Source organism: Chlorocebus sabaeus, chromosome 21 (assembly GCF_047675955.1).
Source record: "Chlorocebus sabaeus isolate Y175 chromosome 21, mChlSab1.0.hap1, whole genome shotgun sequence".
NCBI lineage: Eukaryota > Metazoa > Chordata > Mammalia > Primates > Cercopithecidae > Chlorocebus > Chlorocebus sabaeus.
In genome coordinates this window covers 67,527,676-67,551,077 of record NC_132924.1, presented here as the reverse complement: position 1 = coordinate 67,551,077, position 23,402 = coordinate 67,527,676, and the positions used below count along the sequence as shown (strand labels likewise).

The window sequence follows — 23,402 nt, the reverse complement described above, 5'->3', positions numbered from 1 at the left end:
TTTTAAAACAGAAACAGATCATAAAGTTCAGAAATTTTGCAGCCTGAAAATGCAATAGAAAATAAAATCCTGGTCGGGCGCCGTGGCTCACACCTGTAATCCTAGCACTTTGGGAGACCGAGATGGGCAGATCACACGGTCAGTAGTTTGAGAATAGCCTGGCCAATATGATGAAACTCTGTCTCTACTAAAAATACATAAAGTAGCTGGGTGTGGTGGCAGGCGCCTTTAGTTCCAGCTACTCAGGAGGCTGGGACAGGAGAATTGCTTGTAGCTGGGAGTTGGAGGTTTCAGTGAACTGAGATCACGCCACTGCCCTCCAGCCTGGGTGATAGAGTGAGACTCTATTAAAAAATAAATACATAAATAAAAATAAAAAGTAAAGAAAATCCCATTTTCTGAGGAGAAACTCAAGCTGGCTGAAGAAATTTGCACAAGTAATGAGGAGCCTAATGTTAATCACCAAGACAATGGGAAAAATGTCTCCAGGGCATGCCAGAGTTCTTGCAGCAGCCCTTACCATCATAGACCCAGAGGTTTAGGAGGAAAAAGTGGTTTCATGGCCTAGGCCCAGGGTCTCGGTCTCTCTGCTGCGTGCAGTCTAGGGACAGCTTTGGCTGTTGCTTCAGAGGGTGGAAGCTCCAAGCCTTGGCAAATTCCATGTGGTATCCAGCCTGACAGTACATAGGAGTCAAGAACTGAGGTTTGGGAACCTCCACCTGGATTTCAGAAGATACATGGTAATGCCTGGACACCCAGATATAAGTCTGTTCCAGGGCCAGGGCCCTCATGGAAAACCTCTTCTAGGGCAGTGCAGAAGGGAAATGTGGGGTAGGAGCCCCCACACAGAGTCACTACTAGGGTACCACGTAGTGCAGCTGTGAGAAGAGGGCCATCATCCTCCAGGCACCAGAATAGTAGATCCACTGACTGCTTGCACCATGCATCTGGAAAAGCCACAGACACTCAATGCCAGCCCATGAAGCAGCTGAGAGGGAGGCTATACCTTGCAAAGCAACAGGAGTGGAGTTGACCAAGGCCATGAGAACCCACCTCTTGCATCAGTGTGACCTGGATGTAAGCAAGAAGATCATTTTGGAGCTTTAATATTTGACTGCCCCACTGGATTTTGGACTTGCACGGGACCTGTAGCCTCTTTGTTTTGGCCAATTTCTCCCATCTTGAATGCCTGTATTTACACAATGCCTGCACCCTCATTGTATCTAGGAAGTAACTACCATAATTTGATTTTATGGCTTATAGGAGAAACGGATTTGCTTTGTCTCAGATTAGACATTGAACTGTGGACTTTTGAGTTAATGCTGAAATGAGCTGAGACTCTGGGGGGCTGTCGGGAATGCGTGATTGGTTTTGAAATGTGAAGACATGAGATTTGGGAGGGGCCAGAGATGGAATGATATGGCTTGGTTCTATGTCCCAACTCAAATCTCATCTTGTTGCTCCCACAATTCCCAAGTGTTGTGGTAGAGACCCAGTGAGAGATAACTGAATCATGGGGGTGGGTCTTTCCCATACTGTTCTTGTGATAGTGAATAAGTTGCATGAGATCTGATGGCTTTAAAGTTGGGAGTTGCCCTGCACAAGCTCTCTCTTTGCCTGCCGCGTAATATGTGGCTTGCTCCTCCTTGCCTTCTGTCATAATTGTGAGGCCTCCCCAGCCATGTAGAATTGTAAGTCTATTAAGCCTCTTTCTTTTGAAAATTGCCCAGTCTTGGGTGTGTCTTTATCAGCAGTGGGAAAATGGACAAATACACCACCTGACAAGGGATTAATAACCAGGATATATAAGGAGCTCAAACAACTTTATAGGAAATAATTTAATAATTCAATTAAAAATGGGCAAAGTATTTGAATGGACATTTCTGAAAGAAGACATACAAATAAATGGAAGCAGATAAAAGAAAAGGTGCTCGGAGTAATGTGAATCAAACTACAATAAAATATCATGTCACTCTAGTTAAAATGGATTATAGACAAAAGAGGCAATACCAAATGCTGGAAAGTATGTGGAGAAAAAGGAACCCTTGTACACTGTTGGTGGGAATATAAATTAATACAACCACTGTGAAGAATAGTTTGGAGGTTCTGCAAAAATTAAAAATAGAGCTGCCATATGATTCAGCAATCCCACTGCTGGGTGTATACCCAAAATAAAGGAAATCAGTGTATCAAAGAGATATCTGCACGCCCGTGTTTGTTGCAGCACTGTTGACAATAGTGAAGATTTGGAAGCAAAGTAAGTATTCATCAACGGATGATTGAATAAAGGAAATATGCTATTTACACACAATAGAGTACTATTCAGACATAAAAAGGAATGATATCCTTTCATTTGCAGCAACATGGATGGTTCTGGAGGACATTATGTTAAGGGAAATAAGCCAGGCACAGAAAGACAAACATCACATGTTCTCACTTATTTGTGGGATCTAAAAATCAAAACAGTTTAACTTGTGAAGATAGTAGAAGAATCATTACTTCAGGCTGGGAAGGGTAGTGTGGGGGTTGGGGGAAGGTGAGGATGGTTAATGGGTACAAACAATAGAAAGAATATATAAGATCTAGTGTTTGATAGCACAATAGAGTGACTATAATAAAAAATAATTTAACTTTACATTAATAAAAACTAAGAATATGACTGGATTGTTTGAAAAACAATGCGTAATTGCTTGAGGGGATGGATACCCCATTTTCCATCATGTGATTATTATGCATTGCATGCCTGTGTCAAAATATCTGATGCACTCCATTAATTTATACACCTGCTATGTACCCACAAAAATTAAAAACAAAGAATTGTCCCAAATCTTTTTTAGCAAATGCAGTTATTGATAGGCTAGTTTTCTTCCTCCATTAATGTTCACATTCTCCACAAGACTGAAGCTATTCCATTTGCCTCTTATTTTTTTTCAACACACTCTAACTATGCTGATGAACTATCTTGTGTCTTTAATTATTGTGCTTTGTACCCAAGAGACTGCAAGGAAGTAGACACTACCATCACCAGCACAAAGCAATTCTGGGAAGAATGCCTTTGAATTCAAATTTCAATTACATTGTTGTTTTAATCATGAGATTAAAGATATGGACAAACAAGACCTAATGTGGGACCTGGAGACAGTGAGAGTGGGGTGTTTTGCAGATGTTTAAAAGTTACTGAGAAGTACAAGTGTATATACAAAGAAAATGTGCCTATTATCTCTCTGTGAATGCCTGCAAAGCAGCATTACCCAGACATATGGAACAGGTTTTTCTCTTCCCAGAAAGAAATTAAAATTTAAGGAGAGGAAATAGAACAAGCAGACAGAGAATTCATTTATTATATGGCTCCTGTGGACCATATTGCACAGGGAATGACACTGGGTAAAACCCCCATGCGAAAGTGGTTTTTATAACTAACCAACTCAACCATGTGTTTAAAGCATTTTAAATTTCCCTAGGGTTGACTCTCAGAAGTAAAACTAAGAACTCTTTAGTTAGTCCAAAGAGGTTTGATGTAACTTTGAACAAATTTCTTATAGTCAAACATTTTTAAGGAGCCCAACTATCTACTAAATAATTCAGATTACACTCCAACTCCTAAATCAGCAGAGATTATACATATGCTTTAATTTTTTTTATATCACCTAGTACTCTAGGGGAAAATTCTGGGTTTGTTTCAAAGGTTAGAAGGTAAGGATCAGAAAGCCTTTTCAATGGAATATGTTTTGTTTCTTAAATAGAAGGCACACATACACACAAATGGATTTTTTTTCATGTGATTCAACAGCAACATACGATCTCTAGCGAACATCATTTTTTAAATAAAGAATGAGTGCAATATAAAGAGGAAAACTATTAAATATTGTACAACAAAAGAAAAACAAAAGATATTTAGTACTTCTTTAAGTACTCCAAAAGAAAGACTAGAGCCATACCTGCTTTTCAGTTGTTTTATTGTTCCCATTCCATATATTTGCCCTTGTTTATTATCTCCAAAGTTTTCCTTCTTGGCAATCTTCATTTTCAGCAGCAGGAGGCAAACTAGACATGTAAAGGAGTCTCAAAGCAAAGCACAACAGAATGTCTTTGAATTCAAATTTCACATTGTTGTTTTAATCATGAGATTAAGGATGTGTACAAACAAGACCTAATGTGGATCCCAGAGACAGTGAGAATGGGGTGTTTTGCAAATGTGTAAAAGTTACCAAGAATTACTAGTGGACAAACCAAGACTGTTCCTGTCATCTCCAATAGAATAGACAAAAAATAGAAAGCTAACTTATTAATATTTATTATAAATTATTTGGACATATACTATGTTTTTGCTGAAATTAAATAAGGTAATTCATAAATTGTTACATAAGTTATCATGTTTTCTATTTTCTCAAAAAAGAAGAAAACCCTTCTGGGTTAAAGGGGAGGGTGCAAAATATTTTATAAAATGAAACTGTCTGGATTTTTCTGCTTCTCTGTTTTACATTTAAATCTTTAATCCATTTTGAGTTAATTTTTGTGTAAGGTATAATGAAGCATTCCCATTTCAGCTTTCTGCATATGGCTAGCCAGTTTCCCCAGCAACATTTAATAAATAGGGAATCCTTCCCTCATTTCTTGTTTTTGTCAGGTTTTTCAAAGATCAGATGGTTGTAGATGTTATTTCTGAGGTCTCTGTTCTGTTCCATTGCTCTATATGTCTGTTTTGGTACCAGTACCGTGCTGTTTTGGTTACTGTAGCCTTGTAGTATAGTTTGAAGTCAGGTGGTATGATGTTTCCAGCCGTGTTCTTTTTGCTTAGTATTGTCTTGGTTATATGGGCTCTTTTTTGATTCTATATGAAATTTAAAGTAGGTTTTCTAATTCTATGAAGAAAGTCGATGGTAATCTGATGGGAATAGCATTGAATCGATAAATTACAAAGGGTAATATGGCCATTTTCACTATATTGATTCTTCCTATACATGAGCATGGAATATTTTCCATTTGTTTGTGTCCTCTCTTATTTCCTTCAGCAGTGGTTTGTAGTTCTCCTTGAAGAGGTCGTTTACTTTCCTTGTAAGCCATATTCCTAGATATTTTGTTCTCTTTGTAGCAGTTTGAATGGGAATTCATTCACATAGGCATGGGCAAAGACTTAATGAGGAAAACACCAAAAGCAATTGCAACAAAAGCCAAAATTGACAAATGGGATCTAACGAAACTGAAGAGCTTCTTCATAGCTAAAGAAACTAGCATCAGAGTGAACAGGCAAACTACAGAGTGGGAGAACATTTTTGCAATCTACCCACCTAACAAAGGTCTAATATCCAGAATCTACAAGGAACTTAAACAAATTTACAAGAAAAAAAAAAAAACCCGTTCAAAAAGTGGGCAAATGATATGTATAGTCACTTCTCCAAAGAAGACATTTATGTGTCCAACAAACACATAAAAAAAAGCTCATTAGTGATCATTAGAGAAATGCAAATCAAAACCATAATGATATACCATCAGTCAGAATGGCAATTATTAAAAAGTCAGAAAACAATAGATGTTGGTGAGGCTATGGAAAAATAGGAACGCTTTTACCCCGTTGGTAGGAATGTAAATTAGCTCAACTATTGTGGAAGATAGGGTGGCAATTCCTCAAGGATCTAGAACCAGAAGTACCATTTGACCCAACATTCCATTGCCGAGTATATACCCAAAAGATTATAAATAATTTACAATAAAGATACATGCACCCATATGTTTACTGCAGGACTGTTTACAAGAGCAAAGACATGGAAACAACCCAATACTCATCAATGATAGACTAGATAAAGAAAATGTACGCATACACCATGAAATACTATGCCGCCATAAAAGAGAATGAGATCATATCCTTTGCAGGGACATGGATGAAGCTGGAATCCACCATCCTCAGCAAACTAACACAGGAACAGGAAACCAAACACTGCATGTTCACACCCATAAGTGGAAGCTGAACAATGAGAACACATGGACAAAAGGAGGGGAACAACACACACCAGGGCCTGTTGGGGGGTGGGAGGCAAGGGGAGGGAGAGCATTAGGACAAATATGTAATACATGTGGGGTTTCAAACCTAGATGACAGGTTATTAGGTATGCAACAAACCACCATGGCCCATGTATGCCTATGTAACAAATCTGCATATTCTACATGTGTATCCCGGAACTTAAAGATAAATAAAAAAATAAATAAAATGAAACTGTCTGGAGGTGTTACTGCCTTTAAAAGGGATAGCACAGCTTATGTTGATAAAAATTGGCATATATAGCCTTTCCTTACAATGTATAGAAATTGGTAAGAAGCAAGGAAAGGGCAAACTATTTTTAAAGTCTTTCTTATTCCTTCTGTGTTGCAAAAACGAAAAGATCACCTACTCTAGGGCTCTATTCTTAGAAGGAAAGGAAATCTTGGGGTCGTGGTCTTTCATTTTAGTAAGAATATTAATGATTACAGTTATCCTGTAAAACTCCTCCCCATTTTTAGGGCAAGATAATAATATTTTTTAAGTCACAAAGATTTTGTGAGAAATAAATAAGATAATATTCTGTATACTAAACAAATGTGTATAAATTAAATGAAGTATATAATTATTTGTTATCAATAGAAACAAATAATCATAGAAATTATCATAGCACAGTTCCCTTGGAATTGTTGCCCAAATGACATTTCTCCAGAATATCTGAAAATGATCTGTGAAAGACCTATTCAGTGATTCTGAATATCTTTTAGTTTTGAGGATAATACCAATCTTTTTGGTTATAAATGGAGTTAAACTATAAAGTATTTCACAAAGTTATAAGCAGAAAGCTAGAAGAAATATATTTATACTGTATGGGCTAATGCCCTACATTTATAGAGAAAAAAATTATTCTGAACACATAAATCATAAACTCTAGATATTATTTATAATACAGATTCAGGATTGGTAAACACTTTCAGAAAAAGGTCAGATAGTGTTATTAAACTACTATTTTTATGACTAATTACGATTATTAAATTTTTTTTTTTTTTTTTTTTTTGAGACGGAGTCTGGCTCTGTCACCCAGTCTGGAGTGCAGTGGCCGGATCTCTGCTCACCGCAAGCTCCGCCTCCCGGGTTTACGCCATTCTCCTGCCTCAGCCTCCCGAGCAGCTGGGACTACAGGCGCCCACCACCTCGCCCGGCTAGTTTTTTGTACTTTTTAGTAGAGACGGGGTTTCACCGTGTTAGCCAGGATGGTCTCGATCTCCTGACCTCGTGATCCGCCCGTCTCGGCCTCCCAAAGTGCTGGGATTACAGGCTTGAGCCACCGCGCCCAGCTTAAAATATTTTTAATAATCGCCATTCTGACTGATGGTATCTCATTGTGGTTTTGATTTGTATCTCTCTAATGATCACTGATGAGCTTTTTAAAATGTGTTTATTGGCCACATAAATGTCTTCTTTTGAGAAGTGGCTGTACATATCATTTGCCCACTTTTTGAAGGGGTTGTGTTTTTAGCTTTGTGGGTCCTATATTCTCTGTTGCAACTACTCAACTGTGCCATTATAGTATGAAAGTAGCCATTGAGAATGTATTGAATAATGACTGTGGTAGCTTTTCAGTAAAATTTAATTTATAAAATCAGGCAGTTGTCCAGATATAGCCCATGGACCATAGTTTATCAATCCTTGCTATAGAGTAAAACTAATAGTGTAATTCTGGACAGTTTCCTGACATCAGACCAATAGAAGACAATGGAATCTAAAAGTCCATCATGGGCTAGTATAATCGGGAATTCTATTAGAAACTAATTCCTTATTTATTTATTTATGTATTTATGTATTTATTTATTTATTTATTTAACAGGTGTTGAACACTGCTTAGTGGCAGACACTCTGCTATTACCTAGGTAAAACAGACTTGCAGGGTGTGGGCTCTGCCTTCCAAGGTGAAACACAGATTGCATGATGACTGCTTGTTATATTTCAACAAAACCATAATGGAGCAGAAGAAAGTTTTTAAAGGTCCAATTAGAATGATCAAAGGATTATAAAGGCTTCTTTATGAAGATACACTTAAATAATTAGGACCCTATAATCTGGAAAGAATAACTAAGAGGTGATATGTCTGATTTTATTTAAATTAACTTTATAGATGCTAATAGGTTACATGTGCTAATTTATAGTCAACATAGCTTGGGGAGTCTCTTGTTGAATATTTTTGTGACTGCTAATAAAAAGACACAAAAAATAATATATCAGAAACAGAAATCAAAATTGTAAGAAAAGTTAGATATTCAAAAATTCACATTTTTTTGTGTGTCTTCCAGAATTCTTCTATACACATATAATACTTTTTGCATTGCTATTATCCTAGATAAGATGTAATCCTTTCTCAATTAATGTAGCATATATTCTCATGCTGTCAGTCATTACAATGATAATTTCATTCAATTTTGGAATTTTCTTCTGATTTCTTTGACTTCTCACTCTAGAGGATATGTTACCCTTTGATGTATTTCTACTCCAAGTTTTTTTTTTTTTTTAAAAGCACAGACTTCTATCTACTGATACTCAAATCTTTATCTCAACTATCTTTTGCATTTTCATAGGTCACAGATACCTCAAACTCAACATGTCCTGGAAATAAACTATCATTATCACTGTTCAAAGCTGTAAATTCCTTCTTTATTCCTCATCTTTCCAAATAGCGATATCATAAACCAAATTCTCAAGACAAGATTCAAAGGATTACTTTAGACTCTTGTTTTCCCTCTCTTCTGATTCTGCAAATAATTGTGTATTAAATTCTGTCACTTTTACCCCCGGGAATCAGTGCCTTAGTGTAGACAGTAACATCGCTTGCTGTGATTACTGCAAAAATCTCATTTCTAGCCTCCTGTCTTCCATTCATCTTCCTCTCTGCTGCAGAATTATCATTCTAAATGTACATTTGATTATGTAACACCTAATTAAAATCCCCCATTGATTGCAATAATAATCCAGACTATTTAATCACAAGTAAAATAAATCTTACCTAAACTGGATTAAAATTATTGTGACTTGACTAATTTAGAAAGGTGTTATAGGGATGACAGGATCCCTGGCTTGAATGACGTTTTAAAATTTATTATATCTGATTCTCTCTTACGGTTTTCTCTGTCTCAGTCTCTCTCTCTCTTTTCTCTGTTTTTTCCTTCAAAAAAGTGTAAAACACTTGATTTTTTGTTAAAGAATTAAAAGATTCCGAAAACACCTAAAAGTAATAGATTTCAATGCACAATTGGGAAATTACTGGAAAATTCTGCTTGGTTTTGTTCTCTGTCTCTCTGCTTTTTATCTTTCTCCCCTTTCATTATTAAAACATCCTGACCAAATCAAAAAATGAGAATTTAAAAAGCTAAATATACATGTAAGTATCTAGGGACAAAAATTTATATAATAAAGAAAATAGTATGTTTAACGTTAGGAAAAGGAAGGTAACAGTCTTAAGATTGCTCAAGCTAAGATAACAGATATGCCTCGATTGAGCTAATTCCCATTGAAGGCTTGGTATTGTTAGACACTTAAGTGATTTTGATTATTTTTAGATATAACTTGTATAAATTGATGTATATAATTTATATCACCATTTGAGCTATTCTAGTTTATTTTGATTATTTCTTTTTGTTGCTTTTTAGCAGGTTAGTTAACATGCATTGCAACTTCCTCCAATCATATACTGTTAAATAAGAATATTAATAACAACACATGAAAAGTGACTTGGATATGAAAAATATATACGTAGGCCAATATAAAAATTCAGAAAATGAAAGTTGTATATACACATATATACATAAACACACACACTGCTAACTTATTATTTCATATATCTCAAACTATGCATTAGTGTTATATTCATGATTGCTAAATTATTATTCTTAAAATAAGTATACTTGAGAGTGCTAATTATTATGGGAATTCAGTTCTCTGAAAATGGAGAAAATGATCATTTTTAATTATAAAATGCAACTCCAAAAAGTTGTTTGCTAATTTTTTGCACCCCACACTGAGTTCTGAAGACATCTCTTACATAAAAGGAAGAGATTAGTTCCAGTCTTGGGGCAGTCTTTAGGGAGAGACAAGAAATATCAACTTACATTTACAAAATGATGCTTCAGGGCCCTTTTGTTGAGGTCTCCATGCACCAGCTGATATAAGATGTTGAGTTACATGTAAACACAGAGAAGAAGGGCCTGCACATATCTCTGTAGATCTCTGCCTGATTGATCCACTAGACAAAGAAGGAATACTGCGTTAGCGGATAGCATTCATTGGTTCCCACACTAATTCAAGTATTTATAGACATGCTTTTTCATTTTCCTTCATACTGAATCTTGAACCACTTAAATCCAGACTATACCAATTATCAAGTACAACTGTTTGAAATCAGGGTTCTTTGACAATACTTCAAGAGTTTTATTTTAAACTATCATATGCATAGATGCTCAAAGACACCAGACTTGAATTTTCACATGTAAAAATAATGTGAAAGACCCCTCTAATAGTCTACCCCCTCATATGTATAATAATGTTATTATATTTACAAAAAGAGTCACAATCTGTTACTTATACATTATCGTCTCCTTTTTAAAAATGGTTATTTTGAAATAGAATTCCAGCTGAATCATTAATAAATATCACTACATAAAAATTTTACACAATAAGCAAGCACCATGAACATTTACCTGTGGGTATTATGTTAGTGCTTTACAATCCCTTAACTGAATAATTGAATAAAGATAAGAATACATAAATATATTTAATTGATTAGTCATATTTGTCTGATTAGACTTTATTTTTAATATTATAATACAGGGAGATCTTTGTGGAAATAACAATGAATATTTGCTACAACTGAGTATGACAGACCATATAGCTGGAACATATAAATTGGATCATATAGCTATAAATAAAAAAGAAAGGTAAGGTCATGTGAGCATCAGATTAGTTTATATGGAATTAATTAACTCAGTAATTATTACATTTATTTTAAAAATTCATAAGAGATAAAAAGTCATAGTAGATACAAGGTAGGTCTAAAACGTTAACTCTGAACCTGAGAAATTAAAAATGAATAGCAACAGAATTAGCAGAAACTTGGATAATGCTATTACCTGGGTGTAGTGGCATGTGCCTGTAATCCCAGCTACTTGGGAGGCTGAGGCAGGAGAATCGCCTGATCCTGGGAGGCAGAGGTTGCAGTGAGCAGAGATCACACCACTGCACTCCGGCCTCGGTGGCGAGAGCAAAACTCTGCTTCAAAAACAGAAACAAAAACAAAAAAACAAAAAAACAAAAAACAATATCACATTCGTGAGGCATAGTGTTTTCAAACCACATTATTGGAAAACTATGGATACCAGGAGCAATACAAGGATTTTTAAGACTTCACTTTGAATTTTATGAATACTACATATGTGTGTGTGTATAACTTAAAATTATATAAAAACATTCAAATTTATAATTTACTCTATATTAATACATTAGAGACCAGTGATACGTTAACTCATGCTTCAAATTTAATTGGCAAAGGACTTCTCATTTTCCTCCAGACCTTAAAATAAACATCTCCAACTGTAAACCACATTAAAATGTATTTGAATTTCTTATAATGTGTCATGGGTCTTCATCTCAATTCACATTTCACCTGGGCACCCACGTGTTAATAAAATGTATGCATGAGTACATGACTTGAACACACATACACCGTGTTTCATTAAATGCTCAACAAGTCTCAGTCATGTATGCTAAGAGAACACTCACATCAGGGAATAATAGTTTTTCAGTAAGAAGTAAACATCTAGTATACTATGTTAAGATAGACTTGTATCATTTCAACATTTAGAAATCCTATTTTTTGTGTATTACTTGTATTATCTTAACATTTAGGTTGTTTGAGAGCAATTGATTAAATTTGCACTTAGAATTTATTATTTCACTTTAGTGTTTCCAAATCAACTTATTTCAAAATTATGTGTGTTTTTTTTTTGTTTGTTTGTTTTTTTTTTTGAGACAGAGTCTTACCCTGTTGTCCAGGCTGGAATGCAGTGGCATTACCTTGGCTCACCGCAACCTCTGCCTCCCAGGTTCAAGTGATTCTCCTGCCTCAGCCTCTTGAGTAGCTGAGATTACAGGTTTCTGCCACCACTCCCAGCTAATTTGTGTATTTTTAGTAGAGATGGGTTTCACCATGTTGGCCAGGCTGGTCTCAAACTCCTGATCTCATGTGATCTGCCTGCCTCAGCCTCCCAAAATGCTGGGATTATAGGTGTGAGCCAACAAGCCTGGCTAAAAGTAGGTGATAATGCCAAGAGATCTTAAACAAGATCCAGTTACTATGTTTTAAATATACAGAATTTTGCTGGATTATACATATATAACAAACAATAGGATTGCTCTATGTAAGGAGTCCTTAGTTCTGGGAGGGAGAGAAGTTCAATTTACTTTTGGTTGTATTGTATTGCATTGCATACTCATTTACAAAATAGTTATTGTTTAAAATTTTTACCATGTGCCCCCTGTAACAAATTAATTGTCTAGTGCAATGTGGCAAATGTTATAATTATGGATTTTTAAAAATGTAATCTGAAATGACTTCATTGTAAGACTCCAAGGGTTCTTGAATCTAAGCAACCAATATAAAGTAAATTTGAATCTGACATGCAAATGTTATTATCATTAACCATTTAAATAGGAAAATATATACATTTTTAAAGTCAGGAAATACATTTATAAAATGCATTTGCATATTTTCTTTCATATATGTCATCTGAGAAAAAAAGTTTTAATAGCCATTTTCCCATAATTGCTATAAGGCTTAACTTTACAATATACTTTCACTTGTATTGGATCATTAAGACGTGTGAGGTGGGAATTACACTCGTTTTATAGTGAAGAAAACTGAGGCTCAGAGAAGTTTAGAGCTTCTGATAAGGCCCAAATGTCCTGTTCTATTTTTCATAATATTTCCAGGGATGGAAGATGTACATATGAAAAATAAATAACACAAATTTGAAAGTACAACACAAGCAAGTACTTTCTATATAAGAAATTGAGAATTCAGAAAATAATAAAGGAATGGAAGTTTTATTCCAGGAGCACCATGAGAAGGCCTTATGGCCTCAGCGCTCTGAAGACCAGCACTGACACCTGCTAGAACCTCTGCCTTAGTGCCAGTAACTCGATGTTTTTTTGGTTCCTTGTGTCTAAGTCCACGTCTGGGATTCTTTCTACTATCTCTGTTCTCTTAGGATCGAAACCTTAACTGTCTTTGCTACGTGCTGCCTAAGATACAACATGTATTCATTAATAAGTATCTGATAAATGAATTTATGTTTTCTGTCATCAGCCTAGAGATTGGTTTTATTTTCTTGAACCCTAAGCAGATTATTGAGTTGTAGCTACAGATGCCATAATTGTTGTAACGCTGGTAACTTATCTGCCCTCTTATATTATACATTGTTTTCTCTTCACTGGTCCCCCACAGTCATGTTAAACTAACTGATTAAAATATAATCTATTGCTTTATGTATATAACCTTCTTCACCTCTGCCATGCCCACCAATTTTTATTTGCCTAACTGTGCACTATTTAGGATATTGCATTCTCTCTGATGTTCATGACTTCCTGAAGAGATTACAGCTTACTTCATTTACCAAATATCCATTGTGCTCAATTTATAAGTTCAATGCCAGGCCAGCTGTACCACAAATGTCTCATCTGTACTTATTTAGACTGTGTCCCGGCCTGTCCTCAATCATTACACAGAGTATAATTTACCACACTGATCTGTGCAAAGGCATTCCTCCAAGTTATATTTGACAAGAACATAAACATTATAGACAGCATTTTATCAAACCTTTAGCGTTCATGATGGCACCTGATAGTCTTGAGAATCACAAAGAAAAAAATGAATAATTTATCTCTGAATATCATTTCTGTAGAAGGATCATCTTGCAATGCTATATTTAGTAAATTATTCTCAGCATATTCTCACGAAAGTGTATATTCTGATAATTATGCTTTTCCTATATTCCACCTGAAATCTAGGTAATGTATGCTGCTGTTAATGCATACACAATAGCCTGCAACGGATAAAAGTTGTTGTTTAAATTCCTCTAGAATTCCCCACCCCCATGCCCCTGCCAACAAATTCTACTACAAGAGGAAACTCTGCCTCTTTTTTTTTTTTTGTAGTAGGATCTCACTCTGTAGCTAAGTCTGTAGTAAAGTGGTGCAATCAGAGCTCAGTGCAGCATTGATCTCCTGAGCTCAAGTATTCCTCCCACCTCACGCCTCCAGCCACAGCCTGTAGCTGGGACTATAGGCACTTACCACCATTCCCAGCTAAATTTTAATTTTTTGTGTGGCGATGAAGTTTCGTTATGTTGCCCTGGCAGGTCTTGAACTCCTGGGTTCAAGCAATCCTCCCACCATGGCCTCCCAAAGTGTGACATTACAAGCCTGAGCCACCTGGCCCTGCAAAGAATAATCTCTACCCCAAATTTTACGTTTGTATGTCCCTTATTTTTATTTTTATTTATGTGTTTATTTTTGATACAGAGTTTCTGTCTGTTGTCCGGGCTGTAGTGTAGCTGCATGATTTTGGTTCACTGCAATCTCTGCCTCCCTAACTCTAGTTGTCCTCCTGCCTCAGCCTCCTAAGTAGCTGGGACTAATTTTTGTATTTTTGGTAGAGGCAGGGTTTAAGCTTGTCATGTAGAGTATTTTATCATATAAATAATATAATATTTTAAATCTTACATGTTTTTGACTTTAAATAGTACATTGTATGTAATTGTACATTAATAAATTAATTTTCATTTTAAAAATATTTAATTCTAAAGACACTAAAATTTATCCACTCTATCGATGGATTTTTGGGTATTTTCAAGGTTTTATAGTCTTAATAAAGTGGTAATATAAATATTCTTATGGTCTTCTGGTGCACATATGTTTCCTTAGGTACAAGTCTAGGAGACATATTGCTTGTTTGAGAATATTCAAATATTAAAATTTACAAGATAATGCCAAATTGTTTTTCAAAGTAGTTGTAGCAATTTATACTCACACTGTAATATATAATTAATACCAATGTTTTTCTCCAACATTTTTTATTGCTGAACTTCTTATGAAAATTAAACAGTGGCACATTGTTGTCTTGATTTAAATTTCTCTAATCTCTAATATTGGTTCTATGCATTTACTTTTAGAATACATATTCCTATCTTTTCCCCACCCCCACAAACACACAAAAATGAATTCCTCTAGAATATCTGTAATTAAATATGGTGCTATATAGGTTTGGAGTTGTAGCTGAGTACAGGTCAACTTTATGAAAAGATACACACAAGACTATTGCTTCTTATTGTATGTTTATTATAAATCAGTAGAGGAATAGTAAAAACAATATTATAGTAAAATTTTTGGTAATGGTCTTTCTTTAGGATTTTAAAGAATCAAAATGAAAATAAAACAAGTAAAGATGGAAGTAGAAAAAATACAAATGGGGACCATTTACTCCATTATAATATTATTAAGACACTGACTAATGGAAAATCATATTAATTTTCTGCATGGTGTTAAAACTGAAAAAAAAAAACATATTTCATCCTTTAATGGATCAAGCTGCATGTTCTACTTTCAAAAGTATGTAATTTTCATTATGATGCCATAAAGAAGTTAGTGTTATCATCTAAGTAAACACTGAGTTAAAACTTTTCCTGTGTTTAACCAGCACCAACAAGCAGAACATTAAACATGAATTCGATCACCAGACAATATTTTAAGCCCATCTTTAAATAGCCTATATGAGTTAATTGTATTTAAAATGAATGGCTTGGTTAATTCACTGAAATCAATGGTTTTATCTCTCTGTAAAACAACAGTATCCCAAACTTGTACCTAATCAAAATGTACATAAGGAACTTACTTAAAATATTTATTCTTCTACTCTCTCTTAGTGAGTCTAATTTGGCAGATTTGGGGCTTGGCTCAGAAATTTGTACTTTCAACATGAGCTCCAGACTAATGGTTTATCAGCTATACTTTAAAAACGATTTGGGGGAAGGACTATCAGAACAGACTCTCCCTTGGGTAGAGTTCCTAACTGAGAACCCTGAGAGAATCATGTCACTATATTACAACCTGGACTACAGAGCAAGAGTCCATCTGGAAAAAAAAAAAAAAAACCTCTGAGAATTCAAAGTTGATTTGAACCTGAGGAAGCCCTCTAGAATTTCTCTACATTTGAAAAAGAAAGAAATGTTAAGAACTGCTCTAGAATGTATATTCTCAACCACAGTGCCAGCTTCATGAATGCTGGGATTTATGTTAGTTTTACAGCTTGAATGTCTCTGGTGAAAGCTTTCAATAAATATTTGTTGAAAAGGAAAGAAGGAAGAAAGCAAAGGAGGAAGGATGGAAGGAAGGATGGAAGGAAAGAAGGAAGAAATGAAAGAAGGAACGAAGGAAGTTAATGAAGACTCAAGGTGATTCTTAACTTTCTAATACAGAATTCTCTTTTCGTTTCCCCCTTCCATCCAGATAAATGACATGCCATGATGGAAAACCTGAAATATGTTTTGTGATGCCTTTTTGCTGCTACTACCAAGAGTAAAACCAAACTCTTCAAACTGGGTCTTTTTCCTCTTTTTCTGCCATGGCCCATAGTAACCTTCCTTGCTTGCATGTTCCACTACACCTCAGTGATGCTTCAGCTATGCAACTAAACTCCTGCACAATACATATAAAGCTAGGACAAGTCACTTAATTCAGATTTAAATATACAAATTTTCCTTGCAGTAACTTAAAATTGATACTTCTCATCCACTGATTTCCTGCCAGGATCTTGCCTACTAAGGTCCGTGATTATTCTCGCTGGCATATCTCATTTTTTTCCCTTTAGTTAGGCAAGTTACTTTAGTGAGAATCTTGGTAGAGACTCTATAGTTTGGTGTCTGGAAGACTGTCTTTTTTTTTTTTTCCTTTCCTAGTGTTTTCTTTATAATCTTTGTAGTCTACTGTATTGGGTAAGCTTGGACTATAAACTCAGTTTTGAGTTCTAAGACTGATTCATTAACACACTTAAACCATAGGTTATTTATTTTATTTCTGGAGACTTCAATTTAGTTATCAAAAAAATGAGAGCACTGCTAGAGAAGACCTCTAGGATCTCTGCTATTGAATGATTGTGTAATTCTCTGCAGAAAGGTAGTTTTCCTTGTAATGTTGACTCTGATTCTTCAGATTCACTCTCTTTCACTGTACCCTCGACTATTTGTTTTCTTGCTCTCTATTAAGTATAAATAAATCCACAAATTTTCTGAAGATAGAAATCATAATTCTCTATCACTTTGGGGGAGGGATGATATTTTGTTACAACTATATAGGAAACAAATTAGGATTCAGAGGGGTTTTGACTTTATGAACTTGAGAATAGCTCATGTTGAACAAGAAAATTTGCGTATTATCTGACGCTCTTTAAGATCTAAAATGTTTAGCAACAGGGAAGTTATCCAGCCTTGTTATCTGGAAAAAAAAGGCTATGAGAAAACAATTATACAAACTTTTGCTCATTAATAGATGGCTGAAAGACACAGTCATAGGCCCCTTGTTCTTTTGTTACTTTTTTTGGAGCAGTTTAATCAGGTTAAATAGTAAAGTTTTCACTCCCCCAGTACCACCTCCAGTATATCATGGTTTTACATGTTGATGAACAATGTCACCTCAATGCCTTAAAAAAATGCAAGATATTTAAGCCAATTCCCCCATGTATAAAATAAATGTATGTATACATATCTCTTAGCTCCTAGCTCCTTCCTGTCAGCACTTAGGTTTCCAGAATTAATGGTCCTTTTATATTCTTTCTCTGCCTCTGATTTCTCTCCTTGCAAGTAATCTTAGCACTGTTTCTGTTTCTGTAATACCTATGTCCTATAATTGTATATTTCCCTGCTATACTTTACCTTTAACATGTATGCCTTATGTTTAATTCAACAAACATTTATTGAATCGATATGTATAAGGTATAAATGTTCAAAGATTTTTTAGATACAGCTTTTACACTCTAGGAGTTTTGCTAAGAGAGCATATATAAACAATTGTAATAAAGAATTAGTAGGAAATATAGATAGATAGTTAAAGAAAAGACTAAAGTTTGGCCAGGTTATTTCTTGTTAGCTCTATTTTAATTAACTGATTCATTTTCAAGTATGGTAAAGACTAGAAATTGATTCACATACAGATTTTAACAGTGGATTTATGTATTTGCATTGCCTTCCGCCAAAATCAGACCTCTAATTTTAATTTTTTTTTTTTTTAATGTTTGATATGGTAAAACTGCAAAAATGACTTGGTGGCAGACTGGCCTTTCACATTAGCTCCTTAAATTACACTAAGTAGGCAAGAGAAGAGTATAATCACATATGAAGACAGCAGTGCTTAAAAGATAAGCAATGGAAATGTTTTATTTCCATGATAGCAAATAGATTAAACACTTACTACAGGCCAGGCACTATTCTTAATTTATTCATATAAATTAAGACTTAATTAAACTCCCTTATTTAAAGACTATGATAATAAACATTTTATAAATGAAGGAAAAGACATAGAAAGTTGAAGTGACTTGCCTAGCGAGGAATAATTATGCAAGGTTGTTCAACTTAAGAGCCATGTTCTTAGTCTTTACCTCTGTGTCTCTCTGGAGTAAGAACACTGTTTGAAGGGCAAATGGCTATGGAATCAAAGAAATTGGGATCCAAGTATTTCTGATACTTTGTATGAATCGTTCCGTTAGTTTTAGATGCTTTAGAAAATAAAAAGGCCATTCTATCTAAAATGCCTAATAAACTTCCTTGAGTAAGGACACTTGCATCTGTCCAGTTTCCTACCCTTGGGCAAAAAGTATCAAGATTTGCATTCATGGGCTTCTATCTTTTGAAGAGCACATGCATCTTATTGGCATCTTTTTAGTGTGTACATGCGGGGTGCATCCCATCCAAAGATAAATGCATACCACAATGGCTGAAACATGGCTAGCAAAATAGTTGTGTTGGAAATTTTTTCTGACTCTTAACCATCATTTAACCATCAAAAATAGCTGACGTGATAATGATAACAGAACAGCTGTGCTATTTTAAAGTGTTTTGGTTCCTAAACAACCTCCCACTATTACTCCCTGTCAAGATTTGCTGTTTTTATCCACTTGTGCAAATAAATTATTACTTGAATATGGAATAGATCAGGAGAAAATATGAAAGAAATATGCTTAAGTAGATATATTTCCAGATCCAGTAGTAATGGATGCAACTGATTTGCCAACTACATTCAGTTTATACATTGTAAAAATGAATCTGCTACCAGAAAGCCTGAGTTGAGAAAGTCCAGACTGGTTTATAACAATTTCCTGCTGGTGTTTTTTGACATAATTTAACTCTGAGTCAACAAAAATTTTTTTCTATGTCATGTAGCTTGACAATATTAATTGAATACTTCCCCTCAGAATTTGAACCATTGACAAAGAAGCCAAAATTTTATCATGTTTCCAGAGGTCAAAGCTTAATTAGCAGGCAATAGTTTCCTGAGCAGGTACAGTTGTTATGTCTAAAAAAGACCTCAGTGAAATATACTGTCACTTAATTTAACGCTCAGTTTTCTGAATAAGAAAGACAATGGATCCACTGGAGGGTGAACGTAGTGTCATGATAACTAAAGTCAATTGGTTGGTTTAGGAATCTGCTTAGAATTTTAGTTATTCAGCTGTGTTTACTAATAAACTGTGCAGGCATGTAAACAAGCAGTCTCAGAGACACAATGGCTAGATTCTCTGTTTCCAAAATATTGGCCCCAAGTGCAAAGTTCATTCACAAAACTACACTTCCATTGGTTAAGCAGTGGATAGCTGAGCAAAAGAGAAGCTGTTGTTCTAACTTTGTGATATTTTTGAACATTATAAAATCTTAAGGTACATTCTAGGTAATACTACCAAATAATAAAAATAGAATAAGAGCAAAATTTCATATAAATACATACAAGCACTACATAATTCTTTTAAATTAAAAAAAAAGAGAGAGGGAAAGGAAAAGGAGATGAAGATCAGTATTACGCTTCAGGCTTTTTATGTAGGATATACTAAAAGACAATGACCAAATGGCTCTGCCATTGTGGGTAGTTCCTGACGTGCCATTTCCCACAGTCCAAATTTTTTACAGTCTCTAAGATTGTTTTATAAAATTGTTAGATCACATCAATAAGATCTGCCAAATTAAATATTTGACTTTTATCTGATATTCTATATCTGGTAAATATATATATATATATATATATATGTATATGTATATATGCACACACACGTCTAACATTCTATAAGCAACTCAATGATTTAACTATTAATGTTTGCTGAGTTGTAAATATTATATATATATCCCTTTAAGTAATAGTTCATAACATACATTTAGTTTTAGCTTTCTACTCAACATATATTTATAAACTAATATTACTGAAATATTTTGGATCCCAATATACACGTACTCTATAATTCCTATAGAGTTAAATTAAAGCTACTTTTAAAGAGTTAATAAAGTTTCTTATTTAGTTTTTAAGTGAAGGAAATAAAATTTGAGATTGAAATATTAAGACTGACTCTTCATGGGAACTGGAATGAATTATTCAGAAGCACTCAGAAAAACACGGCTTTGCCATATTTTTTTCTAGCATAAAAGGTGGATAACCTGTTCACTCTGAGTATTTCCTAAAATTTCATGGATTTTGTGTTTTGATCCCAACATAAATATTTTTGAAGTCAAATATTGGAAAAACGTTAGAGAAGATTCTTGAATCCCACCTTTATATTCTTTCTCTCCATAGCTAAAGTAGAAGTTTTCAGCCTTGTCCTAACAGAACTTCACTGCAAATACCTGCATCCCTTTGTTTCCCGTCTTAGGCTTTCTTCAGCTCTGAAACCAAAAATGCACTGAACTTAACATACTCAGGGGCAATCCTTAACAGATGGAAGACTTAGTGGATAAACCCCCAGCCTTCCTATTGTTCAGTGGGACAATTTGAAGATGTGGTCCACACAGTAGCTCTGAGGGTGTCCAATAGAGTGGAGCATCAATTATCTGTAGCAGTAACCCTCTCATTAATGTACCATTTATTGGCTTTTCTCCTTTTCCCATCTCACTTATCTCATCTGTCCCTCACTCTTATCTCCTAAGATCACCTCCCAAACAAACTATATGTTTGTTTGTCTTTTTCTCGTGTTGGCTTTTGGAGAAAAATGAACTAAAAAAATTTGACCTCCAATTTCTATAAAGAGATACTTAAACCTTTCCAATACAAATAAACAAAAGTTCAGTGAACCTCTTGAAGTAAAATTCACAAAACAATGTTCTGATGAATTAATCTATATGATTCGAAAACTTGTGTATTCCATTGCCTTGATTGCACAGATAATCTAAATATCAAAAAGAAACCAAAGCTATCCTCAATTGTCCTTAAGTTTTAGTTTTGATGATGCATGAAACTTAGATGTTGCTATGTTGTTCAGTATTTGGTCAGCAAAAAGCTTGGCTAATTCTCTTATTATTAACCACAACCTACATCAGCATTGTTGCCAAGAATGTGAAGATAAACTGCTCAATGTAATACATGCCAAAAAAATTGTGTCCTTTGTGTCTAATTGAACATTTTTTTCCATTTTTTTGAAAGTGAGCACTTTTTTTCAATTATGTTTGTTTTTAAAAAGACTGTAATTTTAACTGGATGAACTGCTTACTAATTCTTTCTTCTTTTTCTATTTTTCCTGTGGAGTACTTCCTATTTACTTTTCTTATCTTAGGTGAACAACATGATGTTTATACATACATACACACTATATATATTAAAACATATGTAGGTTTATATATGATGTGTGTATATATATATACACACACACATAGTTAAATGGTTAGTTTAAACACATGAACAAGGTTGGTTGAAACTCAATGAAAATGCTTTACTCCTAAGTATTTTTACTAAATAATAGTACCATTAAATTAGAAAATTTTCAGGCCCTAGATTTTAGGGATTTATTTAGCTGTAGTGTAAATATGTAGAATATAATTCATAGGGAAACATTTTTTCCAGTTAAGATCCTTGGGGATTATACTAGCAAAAAAAATACTTAAATTCTATATTTGAGGCTAATAAAATAAATGTGATTAATAATAATGCAAAAACATAACTACAATTGTTAAAATATATTAGTTTAATATTTTGTCTAGTTAATTTAACAAAAGAAAATGAGATGGAGCAGGGAAAAGGACAAAAGATAAATTGTCAGAAAGTTGATCTACTTTGTAAAATTCGTAAGTGACTTAGATGCAACTAACTTAATAACATGTTACTTGAAAATATAAATAGTGAAATTTCTTATAATTGTAATTGTTATCTCATGGCCAAATGAGATGTAAACTGTAGAAAACTTCTGTTTTTCTAAGTTGTAATGAGGAAAACTTATCTTTCTGTCTACAAGTAACTTTTCAGAGCCAAAATATCTCTGAAAAAATTCGTCTCTTTGAAACTTTTTTCCTTTTCTTATAAGCAATAATTATGCCATTTTTCAAGGAATGTGTCATTCTTAAGAGCCATTAATGACACTGAGAGAGCTATAAAAGATTTTAATTTTATATATTGACAAGCATAATCCAAATTTCCTGTTTCACCGGATAAAAGTAAATTCTGTACCATCTAGTCTAAAGGTAAGATTTATTATTTTTTGTAAATACTTAAAGTTAGTAAACACATTTTTTAAATTTATTTATTTATTTATTTTTTTGAGTCGGAGTCTCCCTCTGTCGCCCAGTCTGGAGTGCAGTGGCGCGATCTCGGCTCACTGCAACCTCCGTCTCCCAATTTCAAGAGATTCTCCTGCCTCAGCCTCCCGTGTACCTGGGACTACAGGCGCCTGCCACCACACCTGGCTAATTTTTTTTTTTTTTTTTTTTTTTTGTATTTTTAGTAGACATGGAGTTTCACTGTGTTAGCCAGGATGGTCTCGATCTCCTGATCTCATGATCCACCAGCTTCAGCCTCCCAAAGTGCTGGAATTACAGACGTGAGCCACCATGTCTGGCAGTAAATACATTTTCTGTTGGGCAATACATTAATTTAGAAATTTAAAATTAATAAATAATTGCCAGCAATCAATGCTATTACAGATAACACCTTAAAAAAAATTACAGTAACTTAATTGATGTTTAATTTCATCTCTAAACAATTTATTTTAAGTAAGGAATTGCAGGATGACCACAAAGTTCAGTTGAAGCTAAAGCCAGAGCTGTCCAACTTCCCACCGTATTCTTGCCTCCATGCTGAAAAGGGAAAGCATTACCTCTTGATCAAAAAT

The 23,402-nt window shown here is 34.5% G+C and overlaps 1 long non-coding RNA gene across 1 annotated transcript in view; it reads left to right on the top strand.

Annotated features, from left to right (window-relative positions):
- Positions 1-23,402, top strand: part of LOC119626184 (uncharacterized) — a 70,191-nt gene that overhangs the window by 12,908 nt on the left and 33,881 nt on the right. The window contains exon 2 of the long non-coding RNA XR_005242342.2: positions 16,361-16,506. This is a non-coding gene — a long non-coding RNA (uncharacterized lncRNA). The remainder of the gene's footprint in view (positions 1-16,360; positions 16,507-23,402) is intronic.